The sequence below is a fragment of the Aquarana catesbeiana genome, linkage group LG13 (assembly GCF_042186555.1).
Source record: "Aquarana catesbeiana isolate 2022-GZ linkage group LG13, ASM4218655v1, whole genome shotgun sequence".
NCBI lineage: Eukaryota > Metazoa > Chordata > Amphibia > Anura > Ranidae > Aquarana > Aquarana catesbeiana.
In genome coordinates, this window is record NC_133336.1 from 196,068,147 (window position 1) to 196,086,243 (window position 18,097).

Consider the following 18,097-nt stretch of genomic DNA (forward strand, 5'->3'; position numbering starts at 1 on the left):
TCACCATCTACTTCCAGGACTGAGATGATGGCTTAGGGATGACACGCTCATGAAAATCCTGGTGCCTGAGCAGTTCTTGACTGTATTTACAAATGCCTGACACAGATCGCCCCCCTTGCTGCGTCCTCTTACCTTGTGGCTTGCTACAAAGTTACAATGTACAGTCAGAGTGATCCTGAGGGGAAAAGAGACTGAGGAAATGCTACTTCCTGCGTGCAGCAGACTAATCTCAGCCTAGGCAAAGTCACTGGACTGTCTAGAACGTACAGTTTTTAAAATCATATTTTGACAAGTGAATATATGAATGCAGACATGTGTAATGGAAAGTCCGCTTTAATGTAAATTGTTTAATCAATGTGTTTATGATTTAAAATATTCAGTTAATGCAGATTAGAAGACATTATATATTAAAATAAAATAATAATAATAATAACAATAATGAAAAAAAAAAAAAAAATATATATATATATATATATATATATATATATATATATATATATATATATATATATATATATTATTATTATTATTATTATTATTATATATTATTTTATTTTAATATATAATGCAGTCTTCTAATCTGCATTAACCAAATATTTTAAATCATAAACACATTGATGAAATAATTTACATGAAAGCAGAACTACCATAACCTTTAGCTTACTTGCTGAGATACAGCTAGAGGTTGTGGATGGAAAGGAAGGCAGGCACATAGTTTCTAAGGGTGGTAGGCACCAAACTGCCTATTAAAAGTAATTTTTTGGCCGCGTGCCGCAATTTCCCCATCTCCCTATTTTTTTTAAGGCAATCTCCAGATTTATAATTAGTTCTGAGATCTCATTTAGCCGGTACATCGCCCATGCCGGGCCCGTCCAGCAAAGCGGAGAAGAGCGAAGAGCGGGGGTCATCCATCACCTCCTCCTCTCTGTCCCTTTCCACAAAGTCCGCAGTTTGTTTTACAGCTAATGAATCAGCAGGGAAGGTATTGATTCCACACAAATGCTAATTTCTGTGTGTGGCCCCCACCTTTGCCTGCCTCCCCCCATAATAAAATATCCCATTACCCCCCCCCCCAGCCTTTAATAATGTCATCTCTATCCACCCTTCTCTTGTCCAGCTACCCCGTGTCTGGGAAATATCTTCGGGGAGGGGGGGGGGGCAGAAGGGGCCGGCTTTGTGGGATGAGCCCCTCCACAAGCTTTGCTAAGTCCCTTCCAGTACAGACTTCAGTGTAATGCTGACAGCAGAGAGTGAGAGAAGAGATAGAGAAGAAAAAGAGAGAGAGAGAGAGAGAGAGAGAGAAAGAAAGAGAGAAAGATAGATAGATAGATAGATAGATAGATAGATAGATAGATAGATAGATAGATAGATAGATAGGAAGGGAGGAAGAAAGAAAGAAAGAAAGAAAGAAAGAAAGAAAGAAAGAAAGAAAGAAAGAAAGAAAGAAAGAAAGAAAGAAAGAAAGAAAGAAAGAAAGAAAGAAAGAAAGAAAGAAAGAAAGAAAGAAAGAACTGAGAGAAGAGAAGAGACAATAACATCGATAGGTAGATAAATAGATAGATAAAATAAAAATAAAAAAACAGAAAAAAAATGAGAGTTGATATTTGAGCTCTTTACACAAAAGGAGAAAAGTGTAAGTCAGAGACATAGAAAGAAAGAGAGAGATAGACAGAAGGAAATAAAGAGCAGACAGAGAAGAAGAGGAGAAGGTTGGGGTGGGGGGAGAGGAGCAGACTGCTGAGCTCTCGGTGTAACACTAGATCCTGGCAGAGGATCCGGGATACTGAGGAAAACTGCAATTCACCTCTGCATTGCCCTACTGCAACATCCACTGAAGTCTGCAGAGGAGCTCCGCTAAACTTCTCCTTCCCTGTCCTCATCCCGACCAGGACAGACGGACGCAGCCAGGACACCGGAGACAGAGAGACGGATTGTTCCACCATCCTTCATCTGCATTCTGCACTGCATAGGTAATTATTCCTTCTCATCACTGTCATCCCATATCCCTGGACCTGTACATTACTACACACCAGCAGGAGCATTCCCTGGGGGTGACACTGACTAATGCAGGGGGGGAAACATTCACTCACATTTTCATTCAATCATAGATAGATAGATAGATAGATAGATAGATAGATAGATAGATAGATAGATAGATAGATAGAAAGATAGACACCTGTCTATCTAGCTATCTGATTTTGTCATTCTCTCTTAATTATCTATGCATTTCATATATCTTCCTAACTTTCTATTAGATAGATAGATAGATAGATAGATAGATAGATAGATAGATAGATAGATAGATCGATCTCGCTCTATCTATCTGTCTATCTATCTATCTATCTATCTATCTATCTATCTATCTATCTATCTATCTATCTATCTATCTATTTATCTATCTATCTATGAATCCATCTATATATTTGTCTATCCCATATGTGTCTATGTATTTAGATAATAGACAGAAAGTTAGAAAGGCATATAAGATATAAGATACATAGATGATTAAGAGAATGACAAGAGTTGATGGATAGATAGATAGATAGATAGATAGATAGATAGATAGATAGATAGATAGATAGATAGATAGATAGATAGATAGATAGATAGATAGATAGATAGATAGATCTATCTCGCTCTATCTATCTATCTATCTATCTATCTATCTATCTATCTATGTACTTTTGACATTCTTTTTCTCATCTATGTATCTTATATCTCTGTCAAACTTTCTATTACCTAAATAGATACATACTTATGGGGTAGAGGAAAGAAAGATAGATAGCTAGATAGATAGATAGATAGATAACGTGAGATAGATCTATCTATCTATCTATCTATCTATCTATCTATCTATCTATCTATCTATCTATCTATCTATCTATCTATCTATCTATCTATCTATCTAGCTATCCATCCACTGTTGTCATTCTCTTAATCATCTATGTATCTTGTATTATTATTATTATTATTTACTTATATAGATCACTGCCTTTCTAACTTTCTGTCTATTGCCTAAATACATAGACACATATGGGATAGACAAATCTATCTATCTATCTATCTATCTATCTATCTATCTATCTATCTATCTATCTATCTATCTATCTATCTATCTATCTATCTATCTATCTATCTATCTATCCTCTTGTCATTCTCTTTATCATCTATGTATATTATATATCTGTCTTTCTAGATTTCTGTATATTATCTATATAGATAGATACATATGGGATAGACAAATAGATAGATAGACAGATAGAAAGATTGATTGAAAGATAGATGGAGCGACACAGACAGATAGATCATCTATCTATCTATCTATCTAACTGTCTTCTGTCCATCTAAAAATCACACATGTTTGCCAGGTTCCCATATTCAGAGTTGCTGAAACATCTGACCATCAGCCACTGTACACACCCTCCTCGTGTTTTTAACCCTTTGCAGTTTCAAGTCCTTCCAGTGTCTGGGGGTCAACGCCCAACAAGTTATAAAACTAAGAGGTGAATTGTTTTATTTGAACATCTGCCACGTAACTTCTCATTCATTCTAATTCAAAGAAGTTTCCGCTTAGGTAAACTGAATTCTGCTCTAACAGACCTCTAGGATTTGGCAGTTGGGTTTTACTGGCTAAAAGGAAGAAGGAAAGAAGAAAGAATTCCATTGTCAAGGATTTTTAGAAAGTCAAGTTGAGTTTTGTCTGAAAGAATGTCCTTTAGTGATCTGGGCAAAGTAATGGTAGTAACCAAACTATACACACTAAGCTGTGTCTATGAAGGCATTCTGTAGACACTTGTACCTAAACATAGACACCATTCCATAGACACCTGAACATAACCATAGACACCATTCCATAGACACCTGAACATAACCATAGACACCATTCCTTAGACACCTGAACATAACCATAGACACCATTCCATAGACACCTGAACATAACAATAGACACCATTCCATAGACACCTGAACATAACCATAGACACCATTCCATAGACACCTGAACATAACCATAGACATCATTCTGTAGACACCATTCGATAACCATAGACACCATTTTGTAGACACCATTTTGTAGACACCATTCGATAACCGTAGACACCATTCTGTGGACATCATACTAAAGACCATTGTAACTAACCTTAGATAATATTCAGCAAACACCTGAAGATGAAGGTAGACCCCATTCTATAGATACCTGTATGAACCGTAGACACCATTCTGTAGACACTTGTACAGAACTGTATACACTATTCAGTAGACCCCCATAGATAACCGTAGACACTATTCAGTAGACACCTGTAGATAACCATAGACATAATTTAGTAGACTCTTGTAAATAACCATAGACACTATTCAGTAGACTCTTGTAAATAACCATAGACACTATTCAGTAGACACTTGTACATAACTGTAAACACCATTTTGTAGAAAACTGTACAAGGCCATATAGCCCACTCAGTAGACCCTGTAGATAACAGTAGATACTATTCAGTAGACCCCTGTAAATAACTGTAGACACTATTCAGTAGACCCTTGTATATAGCTGTAGACACTATTCAGTAAGCACCTGTAGAAATTGATAGACACCATTCTGCAGACACCTATACATAACTGTATAGACCGTTCAGTAGACCCCTGTAGATAATCATAGACACCATTCAGTAGACACCTCTAGATAATGGTAGACACCATTCTGTAGACAATTAAAAATAACCATAGACACCAGTCTAGAGACATCTGTACATAGCTGTAGACACCATTCTGTAAAAAACAGCAGAAAACTGTAGACACCATTCTGTAAACCCTTGTACATAACCCTAGATACTATTCAGCAAACACCTATGGATAAAGGTAGACACCATTCTGTAGACACCTGTACAGAACTTTATAAAGGTAGACACCATTCTGTAGACACCTGTACAGAACTTTATACACTACTATTCTATTCAGTAGACACCAGTACATAACCGTAGACACCATTCTGTACACACCTGTAAATAACCGTAGATACCTTTCTATAGACACCAATACATACCTGTTGATACCATTCTGTAGACACATGTGCAGAACTGTATACACTATTAAGTAGACCCCTGTAAATAACTATAGATACCATTCTGTACATATCCATAGACACCATTCTGTAGACATCAGTACAGAACTGCATACACTATTCAGTAGACCCCTGTACATAACTGTAAACGCCATTCTGTAGACAGCTGTACATAACCGTTTAGACCTTTCAGTAAACCACTGTAGGTGATTATAGAAACCATTCAGTAGACACCTGTAGACAATGGTAGACACCATTCTGTAGACACCTGGCTGTGCATAATCATAGACACCATTCCATAGACACCTGAACATATCTGTAGACACTATTCTGTGGACACTTGTACATATCCATAGACACCATGCTGTAGACACCTGAACATATCTGTAGACACCATTCTGTGGACACTTGTACATAACCATATACACCATGCTGAAGACACCTGTAGATAGTGGTAAACAGGTGCATCTACTGTCCATAGCGACATGTATGAGGGTGATAATGTTCTTGGGTAGGTTGGGGTGGCAAAACTTCATATTGTGGTCCTGGTCAGCACTGGAGATTAGATGATGGACCATCCATAGCGTTCAAGTTGTTCTTAAAGGGCTTAACTGCATGTGAATTTTTTTTCCTCTTAGAGGCATGAGATTAGGCTGTTGTTGCTAGCTCCTTGATTTGCAACCTACAGATTCCAAAGTTGGTGATCTACTCCCACACTGAAAAAACTCAACTTTTTATTAATAAAAGAGCCCGAAATCCAGTTTAGTGATTTTGCTTAGGCTGAAATGATGTCATTAGTTTTCCGCATGTAGGAGGGAGCATTTCCTCAGTCTCCTCTCCGCCAATGATTCCTTAGACTGTATATTGTAAATTTGTAGCAAGTCACAACCTGAGAATCCAAAGAAAGACTGATTTGTGTCAGACATTTTTTAACATAGCCAAGAACTGCAAAGGCATCAAGATTTACATGATTGTGTCATCTCTGATCTAACAAGTTCAGTCAAGGAAGTAAAGTGTGATTCTGTATGATGCCTAAACAAAATAGTTCCATCCTTCTGGAGAGAAAAGCAGATTTTCAGGAGTTGTACTGTGATCTCTGTAAGAGTAAATAACTGGGTGTGTTACACATACAAATTGTTTAGCGTGATGGCATGAAAATACAATATATATATATATATATACTGTATATACAGTATATATATATATATATATATATATATATATATATATATATATATATATATATATATATTATGTAACCCCACAAACCTGAGGTTCTTCAAAGGGTATAATGCCATGCTAGGACCAGTGTTGGAGGCATAACCAAATTATCATTTTTTTAAAGGGCATAGTTTGATAATGATGGGCCTTTACAGAAAGGACCTTTTGATCCCCAAACCAAACACGTCTGATGTAATCACACATTCAGGCAGATGGAACCATAGAATTGAACTGTGGTAATACAAGAGCAAATAGGCAGCACACTGACAATTGTGAAAATTGGTGGGCAACAAACAGACAATACATGGGCAATAAACAGGCAATTTTGACACTACATGGTCAAAAACAGGCAACTGTGACCATACATAGGTAATAAATGGGCAACTGGAACCATACACAAGCTTTAAATAGACTGTTGGGACAAAACATTGGCAATAAACAGGCAATTGAGAAAATAAATGGGCAACAAAAAGGCAACTGTAACCATAAATGGGCAACAACTTGGCAATTTTGACAATATATGGGCAACTCTGACCACACAGGGCCAGCAAATAGGTAATTGTGACCATATATGGACAACAACTGGGCAAATATGACAATATATGGGCTACTGTGAGCATCCATGGGCAACAACAGGCAATTGTGACCATATATGGGCAACAACTGGGCAATTATGACAATATATGGGCATTGGGTAACTCTGACCGTACATGGGCAACAAACAGGCAGTTGTGACCAAATCTGTGCAACAACTTGGCAACTTTGACAATATATGGCCAACTATGACTGTACATGGACAACAAACAGACAATTGTGACCATATATGGACAACAGCTGGGCAATTTTGACAATATATGGGCGGCTGTGATTATACATAGTCAACAAATAGCCAATTGTGATCATATATGGGCAACAACTTGCCAAGTTTGACAATATTTGGCCAACTATGACCATACATGGGCAACAAACAGGCAATTGTGACCATATATGGACAACAACAACTGGGCAATTTTGACAATATATGGCCAACTCTGGTCATACATGGGCAACAAACAGGCAATTGTGACCATATATGGGTATATGGGCAACAACTGAGCATTTTGAAAATACATGGGTAACAATTGGGCAATCATGACAACATATGAGCAACAAAGTGATATAGGTGTGATTGCTGACCACATGCTTTGAAAATGTTGGTTGCCTGGAGTTCAGTATGATCCATTGTTATCAAATTTGTTCAGTCCCAAGAACATGTGTGTCCTCTGATACTAATCTTGTCTGCCTGCTCATACCAGGTCAGAAACTCAGAAAAGCATCAGGAAACAGTGAAGAGATGAGCATTTTTAGAAGGAGGTCAGCAGGTTCCGCCAACAAAATGCTGTCATGATAGGTTTCCTTCAAGGGGAAACATACAAAATAATTTAAAGGGTAGGCAATACGCAGACAGGACATCGTCCAACACTTTTCCATCCCAGCAGCAGAAGACTTCACCTGCAACTAATTTGACCAAATCCATCAGATATGGGTGGACAGGGATAGTGCCGAACACCCTTATCATAAAGAGGGCTATAGAAGTGATAGGAGCCACATACTTGCACCAATACAGCTCCCAGGAGATGTGGTATTTTCATTCTAAGTTGATGGCCTTGTAAGTCAAATATTGCCCATACATAGTCCAAAACATTTCCGAAAGGAAAAATGTAGGATGCCTTTAGGTGCCTCAAAGTTCCTACAAAGGTGAAATGCTCAAAAATTAGGCCTAGACACTTCTACCCTGTGTTATTTTTTATGTGGCCAATGTACTGATGCAGTGCACCAAGAGTAGAAGATCTGCTCCCTTTTCTTCAGAGAAAGCTGTTCTTAGATGCACAGATATTACTTTACATTTTGGAAAACTGCTGTCTGTGATGAGCGCTTTTGAAGTTTAGAATTGCCACTTTTTGGTTGTCATCACAGTCTGTCATAGGTGATGGTCACTTTAATTACTTTTAAGGGTCAGTCAATGCAAAAGTGATGTTTCATGTACAATGGAGCAGGGTGGAAGGAGCCATCTCCTGGTCCCTTTTAAATGTTGAGGTTGCTTGAGCACACCTGCCATATTTGCTGGCTCTTTTGCTGGCCACTTTGGGGTCCTTGGTGTTCCCATCCACTTTTGGGGTGTTCGCACTTCATCTCTTGCACCCACCATAATACAAATTGAAATATCCAGTAGGATAAGTCCCAATAAAACGTTTGTTTAGGTGTCCAGGATCATCCAAAACCCGAAGTATAGGTTTTGGGTGGACTGACTCTTCTACTGGGCCTTACAGAACTACTACAAGTACTTGAAGCTCCTTTCTGCCTTTATTAACCACCCAACTTCCCTTCATTATCTCCCTCAGCTCTGTATCTGTTGTTTGATAGTCCTTACAGTACAATAGTTTTTGGCATGGTGTGGTAGCTGGTACCATGCCATGACTGGCTTGAGGCTTAAAGTGGATCTGTGTTGTGCCCATGAAAGACAAAGCAACAGGAAGAATACAACAGAACCTCCTAGGTTCTGCCTAGTCTCCCAACCTTTTTCCCAGGGGTAGGAGGCACCTTAAAGGGGAACCCATTCTACCACCTGCCTACAAATTAATGCTAATTGATGAGTAAGTGCAACACTTCCATATATTTATAACCTCTCATGGAGATCACAGTACTCCCTCTGAAAATGCCTTCATTTGCTTTTCTTTCTAGAAGGAGAGGGCCTTCTTGGTTAAGGCACTATGCAAGGTCAGCATCTACTTTCTGGACTGAAATGCCGGTTCCAGTGATGGCACAGTCAGGTAAATTCTGGTGCCTGTGCAATTTTATCTGTATTCTGATCACGGGGGAGAGGAAACTAAGGAAATTCCTTGTGCTGCCTGCAGAAGAATGATGACATCATCTCAGCTTAGGCAAAGTCACTAGACTGGAATTTAATGAATGTTTTTTCTTGAATTAGAAAGTGAAGTAACGGGTGAATGATGTCAGAAGCATCTCTGCTCCTTTGTGTATGTATAGCTACTGGGTGGGGACTACCCTGGCCACAGTTCAATGGGTGGCAGAGGGTGGGAGTAACAGCTCCCTTCTGAGCTGTTACTGAGCTCATTCCTAATTTTGACATGTTAAGAATGTGGTCGTGTAGATTGATAAAGTTACGATAAGGGCCAATGTATATGCTGCCATCCCTAGCACACATACACCTTCCCTTTGTACCCCTACTGCCAGTATTAAAAAAAGGGACCCCTGTTGTGGCTTGTAATGTTACTAGCATCAGGTGTCCACATCTCCTGCCGGGTGCCCCAGGTCCCTCCGCCATAAAAGCCCACCACTGAAGCAGCCAGCAAACTAGAATTCAGAGCTGAGGAAAGCTTCCCTAGGCTCCTCCTTGGCTCTGACTTGTCACATGATACAAGTTGAGGAGTTGTTTGTACAGTACATGGAGAAGTCTGAGGTCTGTCATGTTTGGGGAGGGATGAACCTAACATAACAAATACCATAGGAGGGATATTAGTACTGGGAGCTGGACAAAGATTTGTATTGGAGGGTGAGATTTTAGGGGGAAGATAGAAGACCTGCTAAGAGGACAAATTTTTGGGAAGGGTTGAAGATTTGTGATGGAAGGAGAGATTTTGGGGATGGAAGACTTCTGCTTGGAGGAGAGATGGGTGAGTAGAAGAATTATGCTGGGAAGGGGAGTTTGGAGGGAGGGGGTGAAGATTTGTGCTTGTTGGGGGTTTGAAGGGCAAAGATTTGTGCTGAAAGAGGACATTTCAGGAGAGGGGGAACAAGTGTACTGGCAGAAGGGGATGATTTCTGTATTTTTGTTTTGGGGACAATTTTAGCTTGCAGAGGGAATTTTGGGCTTTGTGGGGTGAGTTTCCAAATAAGTATTGGATTTGTTTGGGGGAGGGGTATTTTTGCTGAAAGAGGAAAGTGGAGGAGAATATTGCTTTTGGGGGAATTTTGCACTCCCTTGGCCCTTGCAAATCTAGCTCCTAGTTGTTACACACCCCTGACTCCTGTAATCTGTGCATTATACACTCCTGGCCCCTGCACTCAGTGCTTTACACACCCCTGGCTCCTGCACACTGTGCGTTACACATCCTTGACAATTACACTCTTGCGTTACACATTTCTGATCCCCGCATTCTGTGCATTATACACCCCTGCCCTGCATTTTGCTTTTATTTTCTTTGTTACTTACTCCTAGCCCCTGCAATAAGTGCATCACATACTCCTGACCCCTGCACTTTGCAGGTTATGTTCTTTGATCATTGCACTTAGTGACAGCACTGGAATCACCAAACACTAGCGCTGTCACAGAGGGGGGTAGGTCACATGATCCCATATCTAAAAGTACTGGGTACTGCCTTGTAGGCTTGGCCTCAGTCAAGGTACCAACTTGTGAGGGACTACACATAAACATCAGGGCTCAGCACTGTAATAGTTTCATAGTAACACTTAAGCCCTGTACACACGATCGGACATTCCGACAACAAAACCGTGGATTTTTTTCCGACAGATGTTGGCTCAAACTTGTCTTGCATACACACGGTCGCACAAATGTTGTCGGAAATTCCGAAACGTCAAGAACCCGGTGACGTACAACACGTGCGACGAGCCAAGAAAAATGAAGTTCAATAGCCAGTGCGGCTCTTCTGCTTGACTCCGAGCATGCATGGACTTTTGTGCATCGGACTTATGTACACACGCTCGGAATTTCCGACAACAAGTTTTGTTGTCGGAAAATTTGAGAACCTGCTCTCAAACATTTGTCGTCGGAAATTCCGACAGCAAATGTCCGATGGAGCATACACACGGTCGGACTTTCCGACAACAAGCTCACATCGAACATTTGTTGTCGGAAAATCCTATCGTGTGTACAGGGCATAACGATGGAAGAATGTTGTGGCACAAAAGATAGTATTAGTGCAGCCCACTTTAGTATGAGTTACGGTAATGTTACTGGAGGATAGCCTCATCTAGAGGGGTGGCGGTATTCTGTATAGTAACCCTGTACTGGACCACTAAAGAAATCCCTGGAAGGTCCTTCAGCATCAGACAGTGTTTACTGCACTGTCCCTATTCTCTAGGAACCTTTCCAGTGCTAAGAACTGTCCCTAAATAGTGGGTTCCTAACCTACCACTTCCTCCAAAAGTGCCCAGATGAGGTGGAATAACCTTTTTTAAAGGCTCCCTCATTAAGATGACCATCTAAACTCTTGCAGGAATTTGCCATCAAATCAGATACCTAACTTCCCAGAGAGGACTAATGGAGTTCCTAAGGGAACATTTTCCCTCTTTGCAAACTCCCCTTCCCCTGTAGCATCAGCACAGTGCCACCTACAAGAAAGAAGAATGTCTACACTTGCCTAAACCTATTTTGTTGGACGTGGCCTTGACTCTTTTGCCGCGTACACACGAGCGGACATTACGGCGGACTTTGCCCGGCGGACTGGATTTCGTCGGACAATTCGATGTGTGTGGGCTCCAGCGGACTTTGTTTTCTCAAAAGTTGGACGGACTTAGATTTGAAACTTGTTTAAAATTTATCCGTTGAAATCGAGTCCGGTCGAAAAGTCCGCCGTCTGTATGCTAGTTCGACGGACAAAAAGCCATGCTAGGGCAGCTATTGGCTACTGGCTATGAACTTCCTTGTTTTAGTCCGGTCGTACGTCATCACGTACGAATTCGACGGACTTTGGTGGATTGTGTGTAGGCAAGTCCGTTCATTCAGAAAGTCTGTCGGAAAGTACATCGAAAAGTCCGCCGGGCAAAGTCCGCCGTAATGTCCGCTCGTGTGTACGCGGCATTAGGCGTCCATGAATCATGGTGGAGTGTGCGTTGGGAATATTGTCCTTCCCCTTTCTGATTAAGATGGCCACCTGAACTCTCTTGGGTATTTGGCATCAAATCAGATACCTAGTGTCCCAGAGAGGCCTAACGGATTCCCTAAGGGAACAATTTCCCTTAGCAAACTACCCTTTCCCTGTAGCTTCGACACAGTGCCACCTTGAGCAAAGAAGAATATCTACACCTGTCTGAATCTTTTTGTTGGGTGTGCCATAGACTCTTTGGCTTCCATGAATCATGGTGGAGAGCCGAGTGAGCATTGGTATTATTGTGCGCCCTCTTTCTCATTAAGATGGCCACCTGAACCCTTTTTGGAATTTGGCATCAAATCAGACACCCACCTTCTCAGGGAGGAGGACTAATGGAGTCCCTAAGAGAACAATTTCCCTTAAGAAACTGCCCTTCCCCTGTAGCATTGGCACAGCACTACTTACAGGACAAAGAATATTTTTGTTGGGTGTGGCCTAGACTCTCTGGCTTCCATGAATCATGGTGGAGAGCGGAGCAGAAGGAGATGGTCTTGGCTCTGGTTTTATAATTAAGTTGGACAAAAGAGTCATATAAAACCGCTTCCAGTATGTTCATCCTCTGCATTACAAGTGGTAAAGCAACGGACATTTTTGGGGTTAACGTGCCTTTAATATTTGTAACAGAGAGGGAACATTGACGAGTGGCGGGCTCTTAAAGGATCAGACCCTGATGTAATTCCAGTTCTATCTGATGACTACATTGACCCACTTTATGAACATGTTTCCGTTATGCGTCGGGATGTTGAAGTAGACTTGGCAGTGTTTTTCGTTAATCTTTTTATAGCGTTGCCATGGCACCAGCTCCTTCCTTAACGTGGCGTTCCTGAATGCCGGCACTCTACAGCTTGTGAGTGGGAAAGTGTGTAACGGAAGGAACATTTGGGCCTCGGCAACAGACCGACTCTGACGGATGAATGTTTGAATAAAAATAAGACCTATGTAAAAAATAGGAGGAAAAAAAATTCAAGTAGAATAGATGTTTTTGGTTTTAGATAAATTGTAAAGAACCAAATCAAATTTACATAAAGTGTACCTCTCACATGAACCTTTAGGGCCCTATTACATTGTTGCGTTATAATGGATGCATTGTAATGCACTAAAAAGCATGTGCCCAGCTTCCCAGTAATAAAATAATAAATATGTCAATTTTTTTTAGATTTGAGGGCTGGTTCACACCAGCAGCTGGGTTAGAACCCAACATACATTTCATTGGGTTAGAACCCAGCCACCAGTGTGCGGTTGGATCACAACAGTACCGATGCACCGATCATGGAAGATGACAATGTGATGCATGGTGGTGTGAACTGGTCAAGTAGGAGACAAGGCATTTCGCCTTGTCTTGCAGTAGGACCATTACCGGGAAAAGGTCATCCAGCACCCAGGGCAAAGATGGTGGAGTGTGCCCCCGCTAGGTGAATTCCCCAGTAGAGTCCTCCTTTACATCAGGTGTCCCCAGTACAGTGTCCTTTTACATTAGGTGTCCCCAATAGAGTCCCTCCGTGCATCAGGCATCCCCAACAGAGTCCCCCTTTATATCAGGTGTCCCCAAAAGAGCCTCCCTTTACATCAGGTGTCCCCAATAGAGTCCCCCTTTACATCAGGTGTCCCCAATAGAGTCCCCCTTTACATCAGGTGTCCCCAATAGAGTCCTCCTTAACATCAGGTGTCCCCAGTACAGTGTCCTTTTACATCAGGTGTCCCTCATAGAGTTTCCCTTTACATTAGGTGTCCCCAATAGAGCCCCCCCTTGCATCAAGCATCCCCAACAGAGTCCCCCTTTACATCAGCTTTCCCCATTAGAATCCCCCTTTACATCAGGTGTCTCCAGTAGAATTCCCCTTTACATCAGGTGTCCCCAATAGAGTCCCCCTGTACATCAGGTGTCCCCAACAGAGTCCCCCTTTACATCAGGTGTCCCCAACAGAGTCCCCCTTTACATCAGGTGTCCCCAGTAAAGTCCCTCCTTACATCAGGTGTCCCCATCAGAGTCCCTCTTTACATCAGATGTCCTCAATAGAGTCCCCCTCTACATCAGGTGTCCTCAATAGAGTCCCCCTTTACATCAGGTGTCCCCAATAGAGTCTCCCTCTGCATCAGGTGTCCCCATCAGAGTCCCCCTTTACATCAGGTGTCCTCAATAGAGTCCCCCTTTACATCAGGTGTCCCCAATAGAGTCCCCCTGTACATTAGGTGTCCCCATCAGAGTCCCTCTTTAGATCAGATGTCCTCAACAGAGTCCCCCTCTACATCAGGTGTCCCCAGTAAAGACCCCCCTTACGTTAGGTGTCCCCATCAGAGTCCCCCTTTACACCAGGTGTCCTCAATAGAGTTCCCCTTTACATCAGGTGTCCCCAATAGAGTCCCCCTATACACCAGGTGTCCCTAATAGAGTGCCCCTGTACATCAGGTGTCCCCATCAGAGTCCCCCTTCAAATCAGATGTCCCCAGTAGAATCCCCCTTTACATTAGGTGTCCCCAGTAGAGTGTCCCTTTACATCATGTGTCCCCCATAGAGTCCCCTTTTATATCAGGCGTCCCCAATAGAGTCCCCCTTTACATTATGTGTTCCCAATAGAGTCCCCCTTTACATCAGGTGTCCCCAATAGAGTCCCCCTTTGCATCAGGTGTCCCTCATAGAGTCCCATTCCACATCAGGTGTCTCCAATAGCGTCCCCCCTTACATCAGGCATAAGGGCCCACAATCGCGATGAGGAGAGGAAAAAACAAAAACCACAAAATATCCCATAGTAGACGTTATAACTTTTGCGAAAACCAATCAATATAAGCTTATTGTGATTTTTTTTACCAAAAATATGTAGCAGAATACATATTGGCCTAAATTGATAATGAAATTCGTTTTTTTACATTTTTTATTGGATATGTTTTATAACAGAAAGTAAAAAATATTTTTTTTTTTTCAAAATTTTCTGCCTTTTTTTTTTTTTTTATAGCCCAAAAAAATAAAAAAACGCAGAGGTGATCAAATACCACCAAAAGAAAGCCCTTTTTTGGGGAAAAAAGGACGTTAATTTTGTTTGGGTACGACGTCGCACGGCCGCGCAATTGTCAGTTAAAGCGTCGCAGTGCAGATTCGCAAAAAATGGTCATTAAAGGGTTAAAATCTTCTGGGGCTGAAGTGGTTAAAAAGTTGGGTTTTTTTTTAACTTGCTTTATTTATATAAAAGAAAAAGGATTCCACCTTTAAAAGTCCTCTAAGTTTATTTTTATCCCCTAAGCGTGTTCACGTTCCTTCACACGTGCGCCATACAATCGTTTCCAATTAGCGAATGACGCCTTTTCGCGACCCCGCTGTACCTTTCGGTAATGATGTTCTGATGGTGGGGGGGGGGGCAATCGCTCTCCCGAATTGAAGCCCATAAATTTCAACCCATCAGGTGGTTCAGTCCACGCCGGCCCTCGTGAATCACCGGCGGGCTGACCTCACACGCCGTGCTTTCATTGCTGGTTAATATGTTATTAAGGCGGCGGGGGCAAAAAAAAACTCCTGACTCAGCCGCAACGGGAGGAAAGAAAAATGAAAGCGCTTAGAAGACGTCTGCGGCCGCCGGTTCTGACCGACGTTCCGCTTCGCTGCCCCCTAATTTATTTCATTTTACTGTAAAAGAAAAAGAAAAAAGTTTTCAAGTAACTTTCCGATGCCAAGAGTCAGAAAGTTTCCATCTTCGCAGATCCTAGACAGACTTATGCCCACGGCGGTAATTGGCTGAAGTCAGATGGCAGAATTATGCCCGGTGATGGTTTTTTTTTGTGGTTAGGTTCATAAAATATTAGCCAGGGAGTTCTGCTAAAAAATATCAGCTTGCTTATAAGGAAAATTCACTTCTACAAGGTCAATTCCACCCAAAATTGATATGGTAGCAGACCTCCCTGCCGTAATTCCCAGCAACATGTTGGCTTTTCCATCTCTATTATGGTAATCACATGGCTTTGTTTATAAGCATAAACCAAGTCAGACCTATCTGCCATAATTCCCAGCTGTGTTCCTGTCCACCTGAGTGTTTTGGGATTTTCTGACCACCTGCGCTGGTGACAAGTATAAACTTTTGGTTTTCCCATCAATGTCATGGTTACATAGTTACATAGTAACTAATCACATGGCTTTGTTTATAAGAATAAACCAAATCAGACCTCCCTGCCATATTTCCCAGCTGTGTTCCTGTCCACCTGGGAGTTTTGGGTGTTTCTGACCACCTGCTTTGGTGACAAGTGTAGAATTTTGGTTTTCCCATCAAAGTCATGGTAATCACATGGCTTTGTTTATAAGCATAAACCAAGTCAGACCTCTCTGCCATAATTCCCAGCTGTGTTCCTGTCCACCTGGGAGTTTCTGACCACCTGCTTTGGTGACAAGCGTAAAATTTTGGTTTTCCCATCGATGTCATGGTAATCAAATGGCTTTGTTTATATGCGTAAACCGAGTCAGACCTCCCTGCCATAATTCCTAACTGTGCTTCTGTCCTCCTGGGAGTTTCTGATCACCTGCTCTGGTGACAAGCGTACAATGTTTGCTTTTCCATCTCTATTATGGTAATCACATGTCTTTGTTTATAAGCATAAACCAAGTCAGACCTCTCTGCCATCATTCCCAGCTGTGTTCCTCTCCACCTGGGAGTTTCTGACCACCTGCTTTGGTGATAAGCGTAAAATTTTGGTTTTCCCATCAATGTCATGGTAATCACTCTGTATATTACATACTCCTGACCAATGCACTCTGTATATTATATACTCCTGACCCTTGCACTCTTTGTATTACATACTCCTGACCCCTGCATTCTGTGTATTACATACTCCTGACCCCTGCATTCTGTGTATTACTTACTCCTGACCCCTGCACTCTGTGTATTATATACTCCTGACCCATGCACTCTGTGTATTACATACTCCTGACCCCTGCACTCTGTGTATTATATACTCCTGACCCCTGCACTCTGTGTATTATATACTCCTGACCCATGCACTCTGTGTATTACATACTCCTGACCCCTGCACTCTGTGTATTATATACTCCTGACCCATGCACTCTGTGTATTACATACTCCTGACCCCTGCACTCTGTGTATTACATACTCCTGACCCCTGCACTCTTTGTATTACATACTCCTGACCAATGCACTCTGTATATTATATACTCCTGACCCTTGCACTCTTTGTATTACATACTCCTGACCCTTGCACTCTGTGTATTACATACTCCTGACCAATGCACTCTGTATATTATATACTCCTGACCCTTGCATTCTGTGTATTACATACTCCTGACCCCTACACTCTGTGTATTACATACGCCTGACCCATGCATTCTGTGTATTACATACTCCTGACCCCTGCACTCTGTGTATTACATACTCCTGACCCCTGCACTCTGTGTATTACATACTCCTGACCCATGCATTCTGTGTATTACATACTCCTGACCCCTGCACTCTGTGTATTACATACTCCTGACCCCTGCACTCTGTGTATTACATACTCCTGACCCATGCACTCTGTTATATACCCCTGACCCTTGCATTCTGTGAATTACATACCCCTGACCCCTGCCTTTCACATCCTTGTCTCTTGCATTACACACTCTTGATCCCTGTAATCTGTGCACTATAAACATATGACTCCTGCGCCTTGTGCTTTAGACACCCCTGACTCCTGGACGGCCACCTGTGTAAATGAGCCTTCAAATCCCACCTTGTGCAGAGATTTTCCTGCTTTGTGAAACCAATCTGAGCAGATTGAGGGTGATTACCGCTTTTTGTTCACTATTAAAATGATGAAGAAAGGCTAATGCCTAGCGCACACAATGAGAAAAAGAGGCAGAAAAATAGCGCTTTCTGAACGATCATCCGATAATCTGATATTACACAGCTTTTCGAGAGACGACCACGACAGACCATGAAAAATTACCCAAAGGGAAAAT

General features: G+C 41.7%; 1 protein-coding gene across 2 annotated transcripts in view; it reads left to right on the plus strand.

Annotated features, from left to right (window-relative positions):
• The first annotated feature begins 1,104 nt into the window (after positions 1-1,104).
• The window catches only part of BCAN (brevican), a 61,788-nt gene continuing 44,795 nt past the window's right edge, over positions 1,105-18,097 (plus strand). Inside the window, exon 1 of one of the 2 annotated variants that reach the window (XM_073610140.1) lies at positions 1,105-1,970. The gene's annotated coding sequence lies outside the window, so the exon portion shown is untranslated. The remainder of the gene's footprint in view (positions 1,971-18,097) is intronic. The other variant, XM_073610141.1, reaches the window with a different exon arrangement.